Source organism: Sciurus carolinensis, chromosome 3, assembly GCF_902686445.1.
Source record: "Sciurus carolinensis chromosome 3, mSciCar1.2, whole genome shotgun sequence".
NCBI lineage: Eukaryota > Metazoa > Chordata > Mammalia > Rodentia > Sciuridae > Sciurus > Sciurus carolinensis.
This window is the reverse complement of record NC_062215.1, coordinates 151,572,528-151,595,286: the sequence shown is the minus strand read 5'-3', so window position 1 is coordinate 151,595,286 and position 22,759 is coordinate 151,572,528. Positions and strand designations below refer to the sequence as shown.

Below are 22,759 nucleotides of genomic sequence, written 5' to 3'. Positions count from 1 at the left end.
TTTTTCCCTTAAACTAAAAGGGAAGTCTACATACCACATTTTCCAAACTATACAAGTTAATTTTAGGTTCTCTATAACTTAAGGTTTTCATGAGTGGTTTTATGTCTAGAATTTAAGATTCAAGATGCAATTAATATTTTAAGAGCTCATCAGAACTGTTAACTAAACGCCTTTAAAAAAAAAAAAGAACAAATTATTTGAAGTACAGCATTAGGAGCAATAGAGTAATGAATGGCCATTTTCATAATTTTAGAATTGTATGCATGTTTAACAACATACAGATCATGAATGAAACCATGTACATTAATGTCTTCAGTTATATTTTTTGGACAACTTGGAATGAAAAGCAAGTTCTTGTGAAATTGCTGTCTTCTTGTGACCTAGCAACTGCTACCATGACAGCCAGAAAGAACATCAACAAACTAATCATAATAAATCAATGAAAATGCAGTAACTAAAGCAGAGTCATCCAAAGAGCAGAGAACTGGAGCCCGGAAGAAAAATTTATCCAATAAAAAAAAAAAAAAAAAAAAACCCAACAATAAAAAAACTAAAACACTCACGAGATTGAGCAGAGGGTTTGCTGTTTAAGTGTACTTTCATGTATCTAGTCAGCAAATCTCATTGGAAAGTATGTATTTGGCCCTTCTTAGGTACTGGGAGTAGACTACATGGCCAGACCAGCTCACAGTCCACCTGAGAAACACAGACTTTATATTGAAGACAAACCTAGGTTGTTAGTGTGTATGTGCAACATGGTCTATGCACTTTAGGAATATAGCCTCGCTTAGCCTTCCAAAGTCACCACCTAACTGATGGGGAAATGGAGGCACAGCAAGTATAAGACACCCAAGGTCATAGAATCATTATGTGGTAAAGCTTATATCTGAGCAACCTTCCTCCAGAGCCCACACAAATGGCAACTGTGCTGTGCTGCTGCTCAACCATGAGGCATCCCTGTACCAGGGGTGGAACCTCAGACCAAGAATCTTGAATCATTTATGTATGTTAAGTATATCCATGTAATACCGGGAGATTCCAATTGCCCACTGAAGGGAAGAGCAATTCTGTCAAAATCAGAGTTAAAAATACAAAATACATGTATTCAAGCAAAACTGATTATGAATAAAGTATGAGATAGCTGCTAGCTGGGTTTCATAAAAAAATTTGCCATAATTTAAGAGTAGACAAATAGAAATGGAAATAAAGCTTTAGGAGATTAGTAGATTATTTTGTTTCTAATCAACAGTCACTAATGCAATAAAGCATTTTTCTGGCACCATGGCTGTTAAATAGCTCCAACCAGCAGTACAAACAACTGGAGACTTTATAAGATGGACAAAGGGATAAATGATGAAGCCTAGGCTGAGGAGAGGTCAGCAATGGCAGGAAGGTCCAAGGGATTAGCCACCATAGCAGAAGAGCATGAGGGCAGTGAAGCCAAGAGTAGAAGCTCAGGAGGACTGCTGAGCTGCACACTCCCTCACAAAAGAAAGGAGCCAGTGAAGGCAAAAGAAAAGGCAGAAGAGTAAGTATGAAGGACAAACTGGCCTGCCTCTCAATGCCTGGGCCCCAGACGGTGTGGGACACTCTGACAGCATGCCAACAGAGCAAGGAGACCAAGCAGCATAATGGGGCTACAGAGCGGAATCAGTCATTCATTAGTACTTGCCACAAAAAAAGAACAGACAAGTGACCATCACTTCCACTGTGCCGCAGACAGATACTGGAGAGTCATCTAACCTCTCAAAGTCTCAATGACATCAGTGGCAGGGTAGAAGAGAATGACAACTCAGAAGACCTCAGATGAGATCATGCATACGCACTGTCTGATGTTCAGTATGCTCAGACCATGTGAGGTATTACCTACCCACTGCCACGTCATCGTTATCACTATGGTTATCTTTCCCACAGGGAAGCTCACCTTCTAGTAGGAAAGAACAAGAATGAAAACTAGCACAGACGAAGACAGTGTGTAGACGGCAGAGCATGGATACCTAGGTCAATTTCAGAGAGCCCCTTACATATGCTTCTAACATCATTTGAAGCAGAACATGACCTGGACCATAAATGGAAGAGCAGACATGACAGAATGGTTTAGCTGCCAACCCAATTAGGTTGTCCTCAGTCATCATCTATGTTGACACAAGGTCTCTGTGGCTTCATACACAAATCACATGTGTGAGTCAGTAATTTAAGGCAGCAGGAAAGTTTCAAGTTTTAACTCCTCCAGGAGGCCTTCTGAAATCCTGACTCCCCAAGCAAGTGGTCATTTCCAAGTGCCACCCATGAGACATATATAAAGTGATGTGTACCATCACAATTATAATGTCCTACAAGAAGTTAGGAATCATACGTCATCTTTATTGTAGTTGCACGGGCTGGGAAAGTTTCTGATACACTAGCCAGAAATATTTAAACAGCTGTCTGGAGCATTCACCTGTTAAGTTCCTTTCCTCAGAGGATCAAACAACAAAGATACTATCAGGAAAAATATATATGCCTATATATATGTGTGTGTATGTGTGTGTGTGTGTGTGTGTGTATACATATATAAATACACACACGTATATATATGTCTGTATAAATGTACATATATTTTTAATTGAGTTCATACAGATGTTTCTGTAAATAAAATAAAATCTAAGAATCTCCTCAAACTGACCTCTGATGCAGGGTCTTAAAACACAGGTCGAGCAGCCCCATTCTCTTTAACCACAGTCAGATTGATCATTATTAACATCAATCCATGCCCTGGGTTGAGATATAAGGACAGTCTATGGAGCTATGAAGGAGGAGGGCTGCAGCCTCCAGCCAGAGGAGCCCCTTGGGCATGGCCCTTTTCTGCCCTCCTCTTCCCTAACAATGCCTGCTACTCTGCCCCTCATCAGCACTGCAGATACTCCTCTTCTTCATCCTGCTTCAAGTTTCTCTTTTCATCCTCTCTGGTCTTCAACTCCTACAGAGACTACATGTAGAAGCCAGGCACCCCATATCTTACAAAGCTTTCATCTCAAAAAGCATCTCTCATCAAGAAAAGCATTCTTTTTCCTTCTGGCCAGAAACCTGACACAGTGTTTTGTTCTCTACGTAATCGACCACTATCACTTCTGAACTGTTGACTTTACTTTTTGTTTCTCCCTCTGTCAATTCTGAGGCACTATGCTGGATCCATGAAGTTACTCAAAGACTGATCTTGGAAAAATAGCATTTCCTTTCAGTGCAGAGAACAGAAGTTAACAATTATGAGTCAACCCCTGTGATTTTTCTTTTTTCTTTTTCCTGTGTCAGTTCACTGTGATTGACCTTCTCAGTCATGCCTACACGTGGCCAAGCAATGACAATTATAAACATGTTTAATTCAGGACAGAAATAAAGTATCACAAACCTAAACCTTTATTAATTCATGTTACAACATTTCAAAGTTCATGAAAAGTTGATCTGAAGTCAAGTTTATGTCCCAGCTACTCATTCATTTATATACTTTATTAAGTGCTTTGTGTATTCATAGTGCTATTTAAGGCATTATGATGAATTAAAACAAGCAGGCAAACAAAATGAGGCTTTTGCTTTCAAGGAGGTTACAATCTAATTAAGGATATGAGATATGTACATCTCAGAAAAATTCATTTTCCAAATAAATTAAAAGATACAAACAAAATTTCAAGGGCTTAACCCTACTTAATGAAGAAAAAAAAACTTTAAAAACTTAGAGCTCAGAAATTGTTTGTATGGAAATACACACTTTTAATTATAAATGAGTCATCCATTCATCATAATTCATCATAATGAGGCCCCCAAAAGACTACTCCTTGGCAGCATGTAGAGGTTAGTACTTAGAAATGTGTGTTTGAATGTAATAAATCAGACACTAGAAGACATTTTTATGGCAGGGGAGGGTCCTTAGAGAAACTATACTATACCTAGGTCTTGAGAGTTCAAGGACCTTGCTCATGTTTTCAGAGCTAATACACATCCATAGAAAATCTAGGGCTATACCCCAGTCCCAGATACCAACTTCAGCACTTTTCCAAAAATCCCATATTGGATCTATTTGACTTTCTTTGCCATCCAGTCTAAGTCAGTGGATTTCTGTTTTAAATACTGCCTGAAACCATAAAAATAAGTTTACAGGAATCAGATCTAATACCAATAGGATTTATATGTCTCCATAATAATGGCTTATGCATTTGATTTTCCTGTTTTCCCCACTTCCAGTACCTCCCGTACACTGGCCCCTACTATCTGCCTAAAAGACCATATTGAGCATGCCATGCCTTTTTTGCCTTTGAAACAAAGTACCTATCCAGCCAATCAAGGCTTAATACTCTTGAAAAGTCCCTAAAGCACACTGTTCCCAACTACCTGTCCTCTGAGACTGAGCTCCTTATTCCAGCGAGATGGACTTCATCATGATTAGAAGGGCAAATAAGTTGGCAAGCTTCACTCCACTCACTACTCCTTGCTTGGCCAAGATAGGAGGGAGTAGAAAGCAGCCTGTGGGTCAACCCAAAAGATTGACATCAGTCACAGAAGTGGAGTATGATCCAGCCCCATTGGGGACTTAGAGCTCTTTCCTTTACAAATGTGGACAAATTCTTTACACTCTCCCCAGTTTCACCTCTTGGGATTAATGAACCAAACCCTCTTCAGAAACAAACCTCACCTCATTCAGAATACAGAAAGCTTTTCCTCACACTGACTTGAGCTGATGGTTTTCTGCACACTCGGTGGTTCTGTAGCCTTCATCTATAAAAATCTGTCCCCTTTCAGATGCTGCTTTCCCCAAAACTGGACCCAAGATTTTGGCCCTATCAACATGGCTCAGTAGACAACTCTGATTATCACAAGTACTATTCTGAGTCTCTTGTGGTCCCAGTATACACCTTAACCACCCATTTTAAAAAATCTCAACCCAATTTGCGGGAGATAAAATGGGAAATGTTTAGCAATACCACTTTCTTTGGTGCCATATTGATGATGTTTGACCTGGTGACCTATGAGGTGACAGTAGCAAGGGGTCCATTGTGCACAGAGGCATTTCCACAAAAAGCATTGTCTCCCCACTTTGTACACAAACATGTAGTTTTTGTTCGTTCAGGGCTCTCACCACCCCCCCCCCATCAGTTGTTGATTGTCATTAATGCTGCCTGGAACAATTTAAAACGGTGTTCACAATTGTATAGCTTGCAATGCTAAAGTCAAAGGGGAAAAGTCTAAAATTTATTTCAAATTTTTAATTACAGACATATACACTATCTTATTACACAATTATCTACCTTAACAAAATCACACACACACACACACACACACACACACACACACAAAGTGACAGAGCAGAAAATGTCAGGCAGCAAAGACCACCTACTCTGTGGATGTAGGGTATTCACCTTTATAGAGAAATGTGCAATCCTATTTCCCAACCAGCAAGCACATGAATGTCCATCAACCAATCGATGGTTACACTGTTACAGATCCATGTGGTCATTTCAACTTAGATGTTGAAATGTAATATAATCTTATATATAATATTATGTAATCTTATATATAATATTATATATTAAATATTATTTAAATATATACACTACATAAATCAACTGTGAATCAGAATTTACAAAAAAGGCGGTATGATTTTTAAACAGTACCTAAATTAAAGTAAAATGATGAGTGATCCCCACCTTTGGTTTCTTAAAAAAATGTAAGGTATGGGCTATACATGTGGAGAAAATTCAAGAAATTTAGAACTGTGCTTTCCAAGAGGCCCTGAATCTGTAAATGGTATGGTAAAAGCACAAAAGGCCCAGCAGCCCCCAACCTCAGCTGAGCTGTGATTCAGCTCCTCCACTCCCAATATTGGTTGACGGCAAAAATTAAATACTCTTACTTAAATGTTGAAATTTTTGGTATATCATCTAAAGTAATGATATACTCGGGTTAGAAAATACAAAATAATGTGCATAACTTTTATTGTAATTTTTCATTAATTGGCTTTCAATCAGTTCATATCATCATCTAACCCAACAGAGACTAATTTGTTGTTTTCTTAATCTAGGTAAACTTACAGTAGAATGCCCCAGTACCAATTCTAACACATTTTAAATAATTGCAATTGCTCCTTCAAGAAATTCCTTAACTTGAAGGCTAACGTGTATGTGAGTGTGTGTGTGTGCGCGTGCATGCATGTGCACGCACATATACCTTTTGTAGGATGATCTTTAAAATATTAAAGAATATTTAGAACAGACTTAAGATACTCATTTTTTGGGGAAAGTGTGACTTACTTCTACCTTCTGTTGCTGGTCCTGCATAGGTCAGTGACATAACATTCCTCCTTCCTAACCATAATTCCAGGACAACTGATGAATCTGTCATCCCTTTTCCTGTTGTTTTAAAATAAAATCTTTGGTAGAAATTGTGAAAATAGATTCTTTTGACATTCTTAGTAAATACATTTGTAAAACAAGAAATAGATATTTACCCCCCTACAGGAATAGTGCTGAACCAACTGCAAATGTATTTCCAATAGTATACTTCAGCAGCAGTCCTCCAAGTGTAGCCTGTAAACCCCTGGAAATCACAAGGCCAAAACTTTCCCCTGGTCCTCAAAGGTTATTTGCCCCTTCTATCAATTCTAAAACAAATTTAAAATACTTCAAATCTTTTAAAAGTTTTTTCTGAAAGTTCTACTTTTATGAAAAATATGATTTAGAATTTTCTCTTTCATTCTACAGTAAATTTTTGAATTTTTACAGTGAATACTTACTTTAAAATCATTAGGATGGCTACTATTTTTAAAAAGTAAAAGTTGGCAGGAACACGAAGAAATTGGAATTTTGTTCATTGCTGGGGGCGGGGATGTAAAATGGTATGGCAACTGTGGAAAACAACATGGGGTGCCTCAAAGGATTAAGTATAGAATTATTTTATAATCTGAAAATTCCACACCTAGGTATACACCTGCAGAAGTGGAAGCAGGGACTGGAGAAGGTGTTGGTATACCAGTGTTTTATCACTGCACAATTTGCAATAGCTAAAAGGCAGAAGCCACCCACGTGTCCATCAATAGACAAGTGGACAAACAACATGCAGCACGTACATGCAATGAAACATGACTCAACTTTGAAAAGGAAGGTGTTCCGACTTGGGATATAACACAGACAAACCTTGAAGACATTTATGTTAAATAAATATTTGAGAGGACAAATATTATATGATTCCACTTAAGAAATTCCTTGAGTAGTCAAATTAATAAGACAGAAAGAAAATGGTGATTGCCAGAGGCTAAGGTGAGTCAGGAATAGGGAAATACTATTTGATGAATATGGAAGTGAAAATTTAAAAGTTTTGAAGTAGAGGTAAGGAAGGTTATAACAGTGTGAATGAGCATCATGGTGCTGAAACGGACACTTAAAAACAGTTACAGCAGTAAATTTTATGTCACATACATTTTAACATTTTAAAAATTCAACATAAAAAGGGGGAATTTAAAAACCTGCTTCCTTAAACCACCACTATTCTAAGTCTAAAGACACTCAAAAAAAAAAAAAATGAAAGTGATACATTAGAGACCTCTGATTCATATAAAGGATCTGGAGAGAAAACCATAAATAAATAAAAATATGAATGATACTTTTGTCTTTATAGATACTGTGTTGCCTTCTTGTGTCTTGTGCAACAGAATATCTTCAAATAGTTAAGCTGTAGCATCATTTTGAAACCGACCATTAAGAATTTAAAGGAATTGATTTTTTTAAATGTAGACATGATGAGAACTTTAAAAGACAAACATTGTTACATCTTTTCAAAGTAGAAATGAAAAAGTCACTGAAACATCTTACAAGGCAAGCAGCTGTATTAGCCCAAGAAGCACACACAATAACCAAGACACCAAAGACGCTCGGCACAATTGACACTGTGGACTGCCTGTGGATGATAAGTCAGTAGAAAAGCATGGCAGAGCCACTTCCCAATGACACAATAATTCCTCATGTGAAAGGTTCTCCTACAAACATGAAAACCAAGTTAATATCCCAAATAAGGAATTCTACTTCTCCATTATGAATGAATTACGAAATGACTAACTGATGCTCATACCAAATGAAGAATTTTTAAACATAAATGCCTGTCAACAAACACTAGTGCTGAACCAGTCAACATGTTGAATAACTTTGGGAATCTCATGGTTTAATCACTGTAACAACCTCAAGGACACTGACACTGTTGGTGAAAAGCAATGGTGGGTACAGTGCTAGTCTCTTAGCTTGGATCAAGGCAGCAACACTGAACTATTTAGCAATTGCTGTTCACTTTACTCATTTGTAGTTAAAGGGGAAAAAAGGCACTGCTTTAACCTAAAAATGCCCTTGATGAAGCACCACCAATGTTATAAACTCTGGGTCATTAATTTATCAGGCTTTAGACATTGTATGACATTTATAAAGTACACCTAAAATACTTCTGCTGCATCCTGAGGCATAAAGGTCACCTCAGGTGATCAAGCTGCAAACTGAACTACCTGCCTTTTCCATGCATGGATCACTGTTTTCACTTGCGAAAAAAAAAATCACTCACAAATAAACTATGGCTATTTATACCTGAGATTTGGCAGGTATTTCTTGAAAATGAATTATGTGCAACCGAACACTTCGAGGACAACCAATAGCAGTATTTGTTATCAATGATAAAGCAAAAACTTTAAATTTTAGAAAACTTGCATCCACAACTTTGGGCTTCCCTACTTAGAGCATTCTGATGAAATTGATGGTAATATGAATGCATGTCAGCACTTAGAAGACTGGTATAACTCTGTCAATTGATGTTTTCCAAATGACCAATGTATAGTGTTAAAAACAAAAAATTTATGATGACAGATGATCTACTCAAACAATACAACACAAACCAAAGGATTATAACAGAGTATGAAAAAACTTCACTGGTATGGTTTCAGAATCCATATTGCAGCCAACCTTTAAGAAGTCATGTGGAGATGCTGTCCTGTGATTATGGTAAGTCCTATAATACTCCATCCTGCTAGTCCACTCACTTTAGAGACTCCCTACTGGCTCTATGAAATAAGTACTTGAGTTGGGAAAGCCACAGAACATGGTGGCTTAGCCCTCTGCAGGTGGCCTCTAAGAAAGGAGGGTGACCTCCAACAAGTAGCAAGGGCCCTTAGTACCACAGCTGCACAAACCAGTTCCACCTTCACCAAGGACTGTGGGTGAGTTTGAAACAGGCTCTTTGCAGTTCAGCCTCCAGGTGAGGACACAGCCTAGTTGACATTTGATTGCAGTCTGGTGAGTCCAAGAAAAGGATTCAGTTAAGTGCTGACCGAACTCCTGACCCACAGAAATTATGATTATAATACATGTATTTTGGTTTATGGATAAAAAGAATCAAACTATTACTCATTGGATCTTTATATAATATACCTACCAAAAGTCTATCTGTAATTATCTGACAAAGCTATTAAAATGCTCCTCCCTTTTCAAACTACATGTCTGTGGTGAGGGAAGATTTCTTCATAGGTTTCAACCAAAACAACATATTGAAATAGACTGAATGAGAAAGTGGATTTGAGAATATAGCTATCTAATAAGTCCAGCATCAAAGAGATTGGCAAGAATATTATTTGGTGATATGTTTCTGAAAATAGTTACTTTTCTTAAAATAAATTGCAATGAACTTTTTATTTTAAATCAGTATATTTTTAATTTCTTAGGTTTAATTTTGAAAATGGTAAATATAAATTGATGTAATGCCCAAAAGAATCCTATTTCAGATTCTCGATTCTCTGAAATATGAGCAAAGGAATGATAGGGTCAATAAATCAATAAGCACTACATTGCTTCTATTTCCTTTTTCTCTGTCACATGACACATGCCCCTCTCCATTTGTCCAAATTCTGTCCACCTTTGCCCAATGAGCTATTCCAGCCTAATGTGAGTCCTTTCCTTCTGAACACCCAGGGAACTCATCTGGCATTGGCTGTTGCGCTCTTCCTTTTGAACTTGCATACACATCTCTCCAACTACAGTGAAGAAGGAAAGGGACTGTCATGTGCGGCACATGACAAACACTCATCAACATCCCACCTGCCACCTCCATAGATGACTGAATCCTAGACTGAACAGAAATACAATTCACACAAGACACTGGGCTGCCACCAATGCAGAAGCAGACCACACAAGACACGGGACAGGAGAGACACATACGTGTCTCAAAAGGGTCACTGGAAGAGACAGATGAGAACAAGCACACAGATACCAAAATCTCTAGATGAAAATGATAATAGATAAGTGATATCATACCATAAGACCTCTGATTTGATTCTCAGTGAACAGAAAATGGGTTATTGGAGGACCATTTGGGACAAAAAGAGAGAGAGAGAGAGAGAGAGAGAGAGAGAGAGAGAGAGAGAGAAAGAAAGAGGGAGGGAGGGAGGGAGGGAGGGAGAAAAGAGGGAGATTAAGAAAGTACCATTATGGGGAAGTAAATAGAAAAATCAGTACATTTCCCCTAATATCTCTTATTGAAAAAGAAAAAATACATTAAATAGACTATCAATTACTACAGGTTGATTGTACCCTCCCCACAAAATGAGGATGTTGGGGTCCTAACTTCTAGTACCTGTGAATGTGACCCTGGTTTAGAAATAAGGCCTTTACAGATGTACTCAAGTTAAGACAAGGTCATTAGGGTAGCCTCTAATCCAGCATGACTGTGAACTTACAAAAGACTAGACAGACAGACATGGATGAGACAGGGCATGTGGAGATGGAGCCAGAGACTGGAGGGATGCTGCCACAGCTCAGGAATGCCCAGGGCTCCCAGAAAATGGAAGAGGCAAGACAGGATCCTCGGGTAGTGGCTTCAAAGGGAGAATGGCCCTTGCCAACAACTGGATTTTGAACCTCGAGCCTCCAGAATAGTGAGAAATGTCTCTTGTTTTCAGGCAGTCAGTGTGTGTGCTACTTTGGCATGGCAGCCCTGAGAAACTAGTGCAGCAACAGAATGAGTGTTCCCTCTCTATTCAGAGTCACATTTCCAAGTGGCCTCTGCTCAGCTAAGACAAAAAGGGAAAGAAATCTGAAATGCAAATCTAGTTATAGTAGAAAAAAAATTTTTAACTAGGAATTTCCTGAGTTAGGCTTTCTTTTTTTTTTTTTTTTTTTTTTTTAAAGGTTCTGGGAACATGTTTCTGATCAAACACTGCTGTCAAAACTCAAGCCCACTGAATCTCTATAAATGTGCCTATAAATACAGAGACAAGGATTACTTATCTATCTCACATTTCCTCAACACTTTGCTACAAAAGGAAGTAATCCAGACCTAATATTTAAAGTTACCAATACTATTACTATGTCACAAAAGAAATATGAGATGACAAGTTAAACACTATTTTGCCCAGATTTTATCAAGCCATAGGGACTTCTGGACTGAGTTGAAGCTTAGCTCATATGCCAGCATGCCAGTCATTCACAAGGCTGGAGATCCAGATCTTATCTCTAGTATATAGAAAAGGTACTTGAGATAACTCATAGAAAAAAAATCATTTAAACATATAGTCATGCTTCACTTTTTGAATTTAGCTTCAGTCTTGCTCTTTATTTTAATCCATAAAACAACTGGATCTTAGAGCTGTGGGGATTTCCAGAGTCACCTGAGCTGATGGCCCTGCTCTACTGGTTTTCTAACTATGGGCCCTAACAGTTTAGTGGGCAGTGAAATTGATTTAGTATGTTCCAATTACCTTTAAAAATAAAATAAAGTAAAACAAAAATAGAATGGAAAGTCAAAAGGCCCCATTCCTAGTAAAGGTAAGTACTCTTTCATTTTGTTTCAGTTGTGCAGGTATATAGGTGCTGTGGGTACTGGGTCATGAAGGAAAACATTATTTCTTGCTATGCCTTTCAGTTCAAATTCTGTCAGGAAATAGATGGCTTGCTCAAACTAGACACTTAGGAATTTAATGAAGAAATTATTTCTAAAGTTTTGCCAGGGTTACAGGAAGTCATTGAGGGGTAGCATTTGAACAGTGGTAAGTCCTTGCCATAGTCTGAGACCCATGGAACCAAGAAAGGGAGTGATTTGATACAGAGGAGGCAGGCTTATGGGTGGGTCGCCAGACCTGAGCCATGGCCTTTTAGTTAGCTGACCATGATCTGGCAGGAAGGGAGCTGCCCACCCTCTGTTCTATTGCTAGATTCTCCTTAAGGGCTGATCAACTCTTAACTAAAAGGCAGAGGGAAAAAGGGTCCATGCGGCTCAGCCTCCTGGGTCTTAGGAGAGACTGGAGAAGGGTAAAGAGTGGGTCTGCAGAGGCAAACAGAATGTGACATTTGAAATAGTCTAAAAGCCCTTGATATAGTTTATACATTTGTTAATTTATTCTAACAACTTTTATCTCTTTGGACATGTTTTTTCCACATCATCATTCAAATCCCAATCTTGAATCAAGGATCTAATCCAATGCTGAACAACTGATGCAAAAGATTGGCATCTCTGTGAAGTCATGGCTTGTGATCTCAGCCAGGCCCTTGCAGTCCTTATAAACCCTTTTATCTGTCCTTAGTCTCCTGCCTCTCCTAACCCTATCTGGAAGGCACAGACCATGTCTTACTTATCTCTGTATCCCCAGGCCTCAGTGGCTTAGAACACAGGTGCACTCACTGAAATGCCCACTGAACCGTGGATGTACAAAACTTAGACTGCTTCCCCAATTCCACCTACACATTCCTGAACACATCAAACCCCCAGCTTCACAGCTTTGCCCCCTCAGCCTCAAAGCTCATTTCCTCTTCTGCTTCAACCATCTAAGTTCCACTCCCACAGCAGGATCTAAGCCAGTTCCTCCACCCTGAGTCTCAGCTCCCTTTATCTCAATTTTCCAGATCAATCAATACAAAAGCAAATCAAAGTCCCCACCCTGCCCAGAATACTTGACTCCTCCAGCTCATTAGCTAGTCATAACAAAGGCCTCCTGGCTTTGACTCCAACTCATCCCTCACTGCTGCCTCCCACAGTCACCCTTGGGAAACTTTCCATTAACACTCTCCTTTTCTCCCCAGCTTCCACCTCCAAAACAAAACAAACAAAAATCCCACCTTCAGAGAGAAACAGTCTGCCCCCCGCCCATACCCTTCCCCATCCTTCTCTGCCCTGGCAAGAATCTCAGTATCCATTCATCCTTCAAAAGCCTGCCCAGGTACAGCTCAGTGATCCTTGCCCAAAGCAAAGCTACCCAGTCTACCACTTCCACAGTTCTCTATCAGGATGTGTACTGTTTAGTTACAATGTCTACTCTGCCCTCTTTGTCCAGGAGCCTGCCTTATATTACTGTATAATCCAAGCAGAAAACAGGAATGTTTGACCAAGAGTTGCTCCCTAAGTCATCTTCCAAGTGACTAAAGTAACTTTGAGTTTGTTACAGAAAATGGTAGCAAAGTAGCCCCTACTTAGAGGTCTGATACCTCACTGAGTACAATTTCTTTCTTTTTCTTTTTTTATGTGATACAGATGGAATGAATAAACTGCATAAGAGACTACAGCTATTTCCCATCATTCTTTTGTTTTTTCCCCCTTTGTGATACTTGCAATCAAACCCAGGGTGCCCTACCACTGAGCTACATCTCCAGCCCTTCTGTTAAAAATTTGAGACAGGGTCTCACTAAGTTTCTGAGGATGGCTCAAACTTAGAATTCTCCTGCTTTAATCTCCCAAGCAGCTGGGATTATAGGTGTGCACCATCATGCTCAGCTTCCCATCATTCTTAAGGTAGGTACCCCATGACCTCTATACCCCTCTGCAGAAACAGGCCACCTCTCTGCTGATAAAGGATAGCACAAATTTTATCTCATATCCTTTGTTGAAAGCACATTGTTGCATAGAGGTCATATTTAGAAGGCTCTTGCCTCTAAAATAATAGTGGGAAACTTATCTTAAATCTGCCTAAAAGGGTATCAGAAGTCTATGAATGGAACTCCCTGTAGACCCTTAGTTTCTGCCCCAAATGAGGCAATAAAATGGATCTGATCATTTGCCACATGAGACTGGTCCCTGCTCTTACTAACATTAGCCAAAAGTTGGGAACAGATGACAGAAGGGACGTCCTCATTTTCAAGTTGGCCCCACTGCCTACTCAGCCAGGGTGCAGAACCACCCAGAGAGTTTAATAACCTCACCCAGAGGCAGAGGACAGGAGCAACACAGGCCATGTATATCTGGATGATACTTGGCACTGCATCTGATAGAGAATAAATTGAGAGTAAAACCTTTTTAACCAGCCTGTTTCATGATATCCTGCGATTGCATCGCACCGCAATCCAGTGAGAGCCCTGCAATCAAAAGAATGGCTAAGCCCAGCACCAGGAAGCAGACCTAATTTTAGCAGCACCCAAGACAGACATCAGCCTCTCAAAAATAAAGAAACCGTCAAAATGGAGATCATTTAGCATCATTTTTAAAAATCAACATGAAATTAATGAATACTATTCTGAAAAATCAAACATTGTTCAAATTGTAAGACTGCATTGCACAAATCTTCATGAAGCAAAGTCACTCTGATGTTCCTTCATTGAAAATCAGCGACAGAGCACTCAGTCTCAAAAATCTAAGAAGTGAGTCAACCTGTCAGAATTTGAAGCTGTTATTCAAGACAATCAGTGTAATGGACCACTAAACTACTGCCTACAGCAAATGTGGATATGATGAGGCATTTGAAGATAATCAAGAGAAAAGTTGCATTTAGAGTTCTAAAAAAAAAAAAAAAATTCGCCACACACATATAACAATTTCAAACTTACACTCTGCTGACTACAAGGTCATTCTCATTTTTATAAAAGTGTAAAATTTGATATAATTTAACAAGCCCATTTGGCATCCATACTATGCATCAGGTACTGTGCTGAAAACAAGGACAGGAAAATAAACAAGACATACTCTGTTCTCAAGCAGTTCACAGAGTAGTGGGGAGGAATACAAGGGCTGCAGCATGTGGCAGAGCCTACCTGGCTACTCAGTGGTATCCAGGTGGACTACTTCTCCCAAGCCAGTGTGCTTGGAGCATGTGGCTAGTCTCACCAGTAAAATTCTGGCAGAAGTGACATCTGCCAGTTTCAGTACAAACCCCAAGCTTCCCAAGGAATCCTCCCATACTCTGAGAAACACTTTGCTGTGATAAGCCACTGATTTGGGGGCTGCCATTACTCAGCAGATCCTGGCTAATAAAGAGTACAGCATAAGGTGTGTTTTACAAAATCAAAGCACAGACATGGGGAGCTCTGGGAACACAAGCATGAAGCCTGTGAGCCATAGAAAGGGAAATGGAGGGAGGGGGTCCTAGAAAAGAGGAGGCTGGAGACTCACTCTGAAGGATTAGCAGGATTTTCCCCATCCTGGGTAAATCCTGAGTAAACACTAAACTGCATGTAGGAATTTAAAGGGGAGTAGAAGAACAGAGAGACTGGACAGGGGAGCAAAGTTTGGGTTTTCACTAATAGCAAAAGGAACCACTTAAATATTCTCAGCAGCACTGAGGGCATCATTAGATTTTCATTACAGGGGGAATGGTTTGGAGGGACTGGGGGCTGGTAGAAATGGGGAGGTCAACTAAGAGTCTGCTGTAATTATCCTCTATAGAAATGAGAAGTGGTATGGCTTTGGGGTAGAAAGGAGACCACAAATGCATGAGATGTGACATCTAAGCATCGAAGAAACTTTGTGACCAGCTGAACGTGTGGTAGAGAATGGGAGAGGGAAGGTCATCATGGAGGAAGTTTTCCGGGTTTCTGGATTAGGAAACCAATTGAATGATGGCACCCCATACAAAGCAACAGACCAAGGGGAAGTGGGGCAGGCAGATGCACGAGAACAGACAGCTTGTGCTGTAATGGAGTATCCGGGGGGTTAAGTCCACAGGAAGGCAGCTGTTAGGGTCTGGAGCACACTCAGGCCTAGAGGTGCATATCTGGGGGCAGGATGAGATGGATGAGAGTGAGAACAAGGCTAGAATCCTGGGCAGCAGCACACAGAGAGGTGGCACCTCTGAAGACTGAAATGAGAAAGAGGACTTTATAAATCCTGGGAAATTTACAGAGTGGTGGGATATCAACAAGAAAAAGCACAAAAGGTATGATGGATTTTAGCTACCAGATCTGGATAATCTTGTTGATGATAGATTAGTTGGGGAGAGGGTGAAACCCCAGTAAGCAACAGAAATAGTATCTAATTCATTATCCAATTTTATGAAAGTCCTCCACTTAAAAAAAAAAAATGGATACAAATATTTTAAACAAATTGACTAAAATGTGAGTGTATTTGTAACATAATTGTATGCCTACAACTATAGCTCCAACCACCCTCTGTTGCCCTTTCAGGCTTTAGTTCTACCCACAGAATTCATCCCTCCTTACCATGAGGCTTATTCTAACTTTTATCTCCTCTCACTAGAAAAGCAAGTTCAATAAAGGTAGAGATCTTTGCTGAGTCTCTGACTCTGAGAAGAGTGCTAGGCATAATAGAGAGGGTAGTTAGAGGTTTATAATTGTAAATAGCATAATCAAAAATGCTTCTAAGAGAAGGAAACAATCATTTAAGATGGAAAAGATGAGGGAAGCAGACAGGTGGATAATGGGGAGAAAATATTTTTTTAGGCAAAGAAAACAATATATGTGAGGTGAGCTTGTCTGGAATGTTGGAGAACATGTGAGAAGCAGGGGCTGGGGCAGAGTGAGAGACAGGTAGATAGTAGAAAATGAGGTTGGAGAGGTAAAATATCAAGTGTCAGGGTCCCCAAGAACATCTAGGTGCAGTGGTTTACTAAGAGGATTCACTAAGGGACTCAGCATAGAGTCCTGCTTATGACTATGATTTACTAGTGAAGCAACACAAAGCAAAAATCAGTCAAAGGAAAAGGCATTTGACATGAAACCTGAGGGAAACTAGGCAAAAGCTTAAAAAGGTCTTCACTGTGGGGAGGACATGCCTAATTCCCCCAGCAATGAGTTGTGATAGCACATGTGAAATGTCACCTACCAGGGAAACTTATTAGGGACTCAACACCCAAAGCTGTTATTAGGGACTGGTCAGGAAAGCACCCTCTGCTTAACTTGTGTGAAAATCCCAGCATTCCCAGCCCCTGAAATAGAGCAGGTATTCAACAAAAGCCATGTCGTTTGCATAAACAGTTTTGGCACAGTTATGGCATTCTATAGGAGAATGGTGGAAACTCCACAAATCCAAGTGACAGGATGCCAGCCAAGGGCCGAGCTTTGCAAGCAGGCCTTCCTAAGGATTGCAGTCTTGGGCCTGCTGTGTTAACTTAGTTCTGCACAGACAGCCAGGTCAGGGAGCACTTTATAGGCCATATCAGAAAGATGGGTGCAATCAGAGAACTTTGAATGTAAGAATGGCATGATCTGACTGGATTTTAAATGATCACCCTAGCTTAGGGGTTAAGAAAGGGTTGTAGTGGGGAGTATAGAGGGCAGAAATAGGGAAACTGAAAATTAAAAAATAAAAAATAGCCCCAATAGGACAATCATGAGAGTAAAGGAGCCGTCAAGAGTGAAGATAGGAACTTCTGTCTGGAACAACTGGAAGGATGGCATCACCCTTCAATGACACAGTTAGGCTGTGAGAGAGGTAGATTTGGAGATAGGGATCAGGACATGCTTCTAGTGTTAAGTGGCCACCTGACACCCAAGCAAAAGTGTCAAGGAGAGCCCTGGATGGAGTTGATAGTTCAGGGGAGAGGTCTGGGCTGGAGCTATACAAATGGTATTTGTAGTCACATTACGAGAACTCACCACAGGATAAGTAAAGAAAGATTAGAGGAGGTTTAAGAACTGAGCCCTGGGGCACACTAATGTCATGTAGTGGAGGAAGGAAGGAAAAAACAAAGAGACTGATAATAGCCAATAAGGTAGGCAGAAAATCAAGAAAATATGAGATATAGGAAACATATGCTTCAGATATTTAGTCTTTTCAATAGTCAAGCAGCATCTCAATTTCACTGCAAATGGTTCTAATGATGATCCAGAAAATAATTCAACAGCTCCTTGTTGGTCCATTTTTTCCTGGTACCAGAAACAGGATGTACATTCTCAGACTAGTACACCAAAGGCAAAAGCTGAGTCAGGTCTTGACTTGCTTTTCAGTCCAGCTGGCTTTTTTGTTGTTGTTGTTGTTGTTGTTGTTGTTGTTGTTTTTCCCCCTCTTGGTTAGGTAGGGGGTTTCAGATTTAGAGTCTCTCTGCCACCTCTGAATAGCAAAAAGTCAATGAAGATCCTTTTCCAATGGCAAAGTTCTTATTAGAACAGAGTAGGGACATCTTTAAGAATGCCAAGTTAACAATTGCTTAGGATCCAGGCTTTGGAGCAGTGGTTTTCAAAAGCAGCTTAGAGAAACCATCAGAGGAGCACAGAACCTGACCTGTCCATACAGGCAACCTATTTGTGGCTATTTAAATGGAAGTAAATTAAAATACACAATTCAGCTCCTTACTTGCAGTAGCCACTTTTCAAGTACTTACCAGCCATAGATTGCTAATAGCTACTCTATTAGACACAGATACAGAACATTTCCATTGTACCAGAAGGTTCTATTGGGATGCACTTCTTCAGACTTTCCAAGATAGGCTCAAAGCTATGAATTTTTAAAAGACTCCTCAGATGGTTTTAACTCTCAGTCTCTTTAGAAAACAGTTTCATAAAAATCTGACACCACTTGTCCATCTTCCTCTAAAAGAATCTGACACAGAATGCCTAGAAATGAATACTTCACTAACTAAGCTATTTGAGCCCAAGATGCCAAACTCTGTATCAGAATTGTGTCTGCTAATCCCACACAGAGCAATTACCCTTGCTCAACTGAACCCAAATGCAGCCAACCCCTGGTCAGCAAACCCTATGTGCCGGTCTTGTAAACATTGAGAGGGGAAGGAGATAGAGAAGGCCCACAGACAAAACTCAAACATCTGCCAGCAGGCCAGACAAATAGCAACAATGCATTAAGTGGGCCATAAGTAAAAAAATAAGAACAGAGGGAAAATTTAAGACCAACAATAATCACTTACCCTCACTGGTGGTTAGGCAATAACGGGGACTGGAGCATTACTAATTCCTTCCAAAGACAAAAGAGGTGTCTCAGCCCCAACTGATAGTTGCCATGTGGGAAAGTAAAGGCCACTATTGTCAGAGTTTCTGATTTATTTTTTTCCCCAAAAGATGAGGAAATTTGGATTTTTACATGGCATCTCAAAAATACTAGACACTGATAACTAAATAAAAACGTAACACTGAGAACACCTAAGAAAATAAGTCTCTGGGTCACAGTAGACCCCAGGAGCCCTGGGTTTACAAACATAGAGGCTTTTCAATGCTCTAGTTCAGTGGCAGAAACCAAAGTAAGTTAGAGCTGACAGTGAATCAGTTCTATCCACATGCAGGGAAGAACATCTACTCTACACAACAGAAGAGAAGACTGACTAGGAAAAAAAGCACTCAAGTAAATCAGCACCCAATAAACTGAGCAGCATTTCAGGAATTCAGTCTGGGGCTAAACTATGTGCACAAGAACCTTAAAGCCTATTTAGGTAACAAGGTATCACATGCTAAAAAGTTCGGAAATTCAAGAGTTATGGCCTATCTTTTCAGATTAATACCACACCATATCATACCAGATTTTTGTTACTGCACAAATTCACTTACATCCTGACCTCACAAATTAATCATGATATGGAGTTGTTAGTCTTATCAGAGGATTCTAAGTTCTGGGAAGCTGGTCTCAACTTGTAAAAAACAAATTCTACAAAATAGCAGAATACAGCTAAAAAGTATATTCGTGTATACAGACAGATCCATAAGTTTACATTTTTAAAATTCTAGCATGCCCACTAGCTCATGAACTGATTATCTCAATCATTTCAACTTCTGAGCACACTGTACACTCTTATTACTACACAAGTCTCTTCCTATTCATTTGGACTCACCATGTACACTACCATATATATATGTATACACACACACATATATACACATACATACATATACACACGCACAATTTAATAATTTGAGTACTTTCTATAAGAATAATTGATTCAGAGTAAGAATACAGGGACAGTCACTTAATGAAAGATTAGTTTACAGGTATCTAAGACTCAGAATCTGCTATCAAAAGAGTTTAAGATGGAGGAATTTTAGCAAGAGCAAAAGATGAGTGCTGGATGACCTGTTCTCAACTCTGACTGGGCTTAGAATCACTTGGAGTGCTCTTTGAAATACCTATGCCCAGACCACTCCACACCCCGGAATGAAAATCTTGGCAAAAGGGACTCAGGCATGTGTACTGTTCAAAATGTTAAACGTTAAAATTGGAGGCCTGGGTTCAGAACCCCTACAAGTTGCGATTCGATCATCCATTCACCTGTGACACCAGTAATTCTGATGATAAATTTAACTAATTACTCAGTGATTCCCATCTTGACTACTTAAGAAGACAATCACCTCTCCACTAACTACTTCACTAAATTGGATTTAGAGCCCAGGACACTGATAAAGTACCAGGATCCAAAGATAAGGCACCCTGTGATTCTCATCCACCCCAGTCAACTCACCTCTCCAATGGAGTTTATCAGATGGCAGCAGGAACCTCAAAAGTCCCAGATTGCAGAACCTCATTAGAGTCTTCCCAAGAGCTCCCTGTTCTTCAGCATCTCACCTACTTCTGTTTTCTGTTGATTCAGCTGGTTCCCAACATTCCACAAATACCAGTTTTCTTTATTTATTCTCAACAGGTTGTGGTTACTTCTCTGAGCTGTTACAAATTCCAGAAGGGCTTCTATGGGCTTCACTTATCCTCTAAACCTCAGAAACTACAACTTCCATTCTGATCTTGAAACCTGACTTTCTCCAATCTCAATTATTCAGGAACCCCCCAAAAAGCAGATAACTCAAATTCATATTCCAGCCACTATGTTTGCTTCATTACAGCTCTCTTCACCTGGATGTTTAAAAGATCTTGGTCACTTTTTTTTTTTTTTTTTGTAACTAGGCTAATTATTATTATAGTTGCTTAGGAAATCCTACAATATTTGCCTCAGAAGTTGTCCTTCTCCCTATAACATGTGCACTTGAACTATAAAAGATATAATCAAGAGGATATTGTTGACATCCCATGGCTTGAGTATATTTAGTTTAGTTACAGAGCATTTTCCTTGCATGTGTAAGACCCCGAGTTCAATCCCTATTATGGGGAGTTGGGGAGGGATTGCTATCTTGAGGTAAGAGTTAGTAGGGAAATTGTCTTTTCAAAATCAACTGTGAAAAGATGCATATATTCTAGTACATAACATATGAGGTGAGGTTGTTAATGACTGATAGCAAATCCAATCCAAATTTACTATTCATGCCTCTTTTTCCCCAATCAGTAAAATGGGAACATCTACCCTGAGGTTGTTTTGAAGGATAAGTCATATAATATATGTAAATTTGCTGGCATAGTGGCTACATGGAGTAAGCACAGTATGTGTTAGTTGTTATTGAGTGCAGGGCTTAAACTTCGCTGTCCAGAGAAACAAGTCTTTTAAATCTTTCACTAAACTTACAGAAAAGTGAATTTATTATAAACTGTTTTTTGAATTTAATTTTGACATTTCTGACCTTTTCCCATTATTTTTCAAATTCAATGAATAAAAGCAGGGAGGTAGAGTATTTCTTGACATTTTTGTTCCATTTTAAGTGCCATTTATAAGTTGAGCCTTGTTATGATTATATTATTTAAAAAGAAACCAGAAGAAAGAAATATGGGGAGGAAAGAAACACCACTTGTCAAATTGAAATTTTAAAAGCCAAAAATGAGGGAAATTTTAGAAGCTGCAGGTGACCTTTAAATGTCACATTCACTAATATATAAATGTAAACACGGAAAAATGTAATGTCTGTTAATAGTAAACTGATCAATGCAATTACATTACAGGTTCTGCGATACAAATTATGCTTCCAGTCCAGAATCTCAACAGCTTTTAACACCTTTTAAGATCAAATTACATTGCATTAAAAATCATCTGGTTAGTTCTCTGCATGTTATTTACAAGCTTGTGGTTTACCTCCATAATTGGACAAAGTAGCCCAGTACTGAATTCCTAAATGTGTAAAATTTGGAAACTTAAATTATTTTTAATGAGTTAAAAATAAATTTATCATCGTAAGACAATCCTTCAATGAAATATACTATTATCATGTGTCTGGAGTAATATTGCTACTAACCCTAATGTACTTTCAGAAGTTAATGAAATATGATTTTGAAGACAATTGTTTACATATTTATATATGTTTTTAACTGAATGACATGTATAAACAACACGTTAATGTAACAATGCTAAAAAAAAGAGGTGAATTCACATATTGTTTTATAGACCACCTTAAATTTTTCCCTTCTTTATCTCAATTCTATCAGTAAAGAGTTAAGCTTCACAGACTATATTTATTATCCTAATAAACCTTTCATTATACTATCCTTGAATTATTGATGTTCAAAGTGATATACACATGTATCTGTCCAGAATCAAATTTTTCTATATAGTAATTTGTAGTGGAAGCATAGAAGGTACAGGTATTTCTTAAATACCTCAACTACACACTTGGAAGAAACAAATGACTTTTATACTTTGGATAACCTATGACCTTAAATGAAATTAAAACTTATATTTTTCCATCACCAGATTGGCCAAAGGACTATTTAGATAGTCTCATAACATAAG

The 22,759-nt window shown here is 39.0% G+C and overlaps 1 protein-coding gene across 1 annotated transcript in view; it reads right to left on the bottom strand.

The window, feature by feature from the left end:
- The window catches only part of Pard3b (par-3 family cell polarity regulator beta), a 1,015,658-nt gene that overhangs the window by 991,325 nt on the left and 1,574 nt on the right, over window positions 1–22,759 (bottom strand). The gene's annotated exons all lie outside the window — the stretch shown is intronic.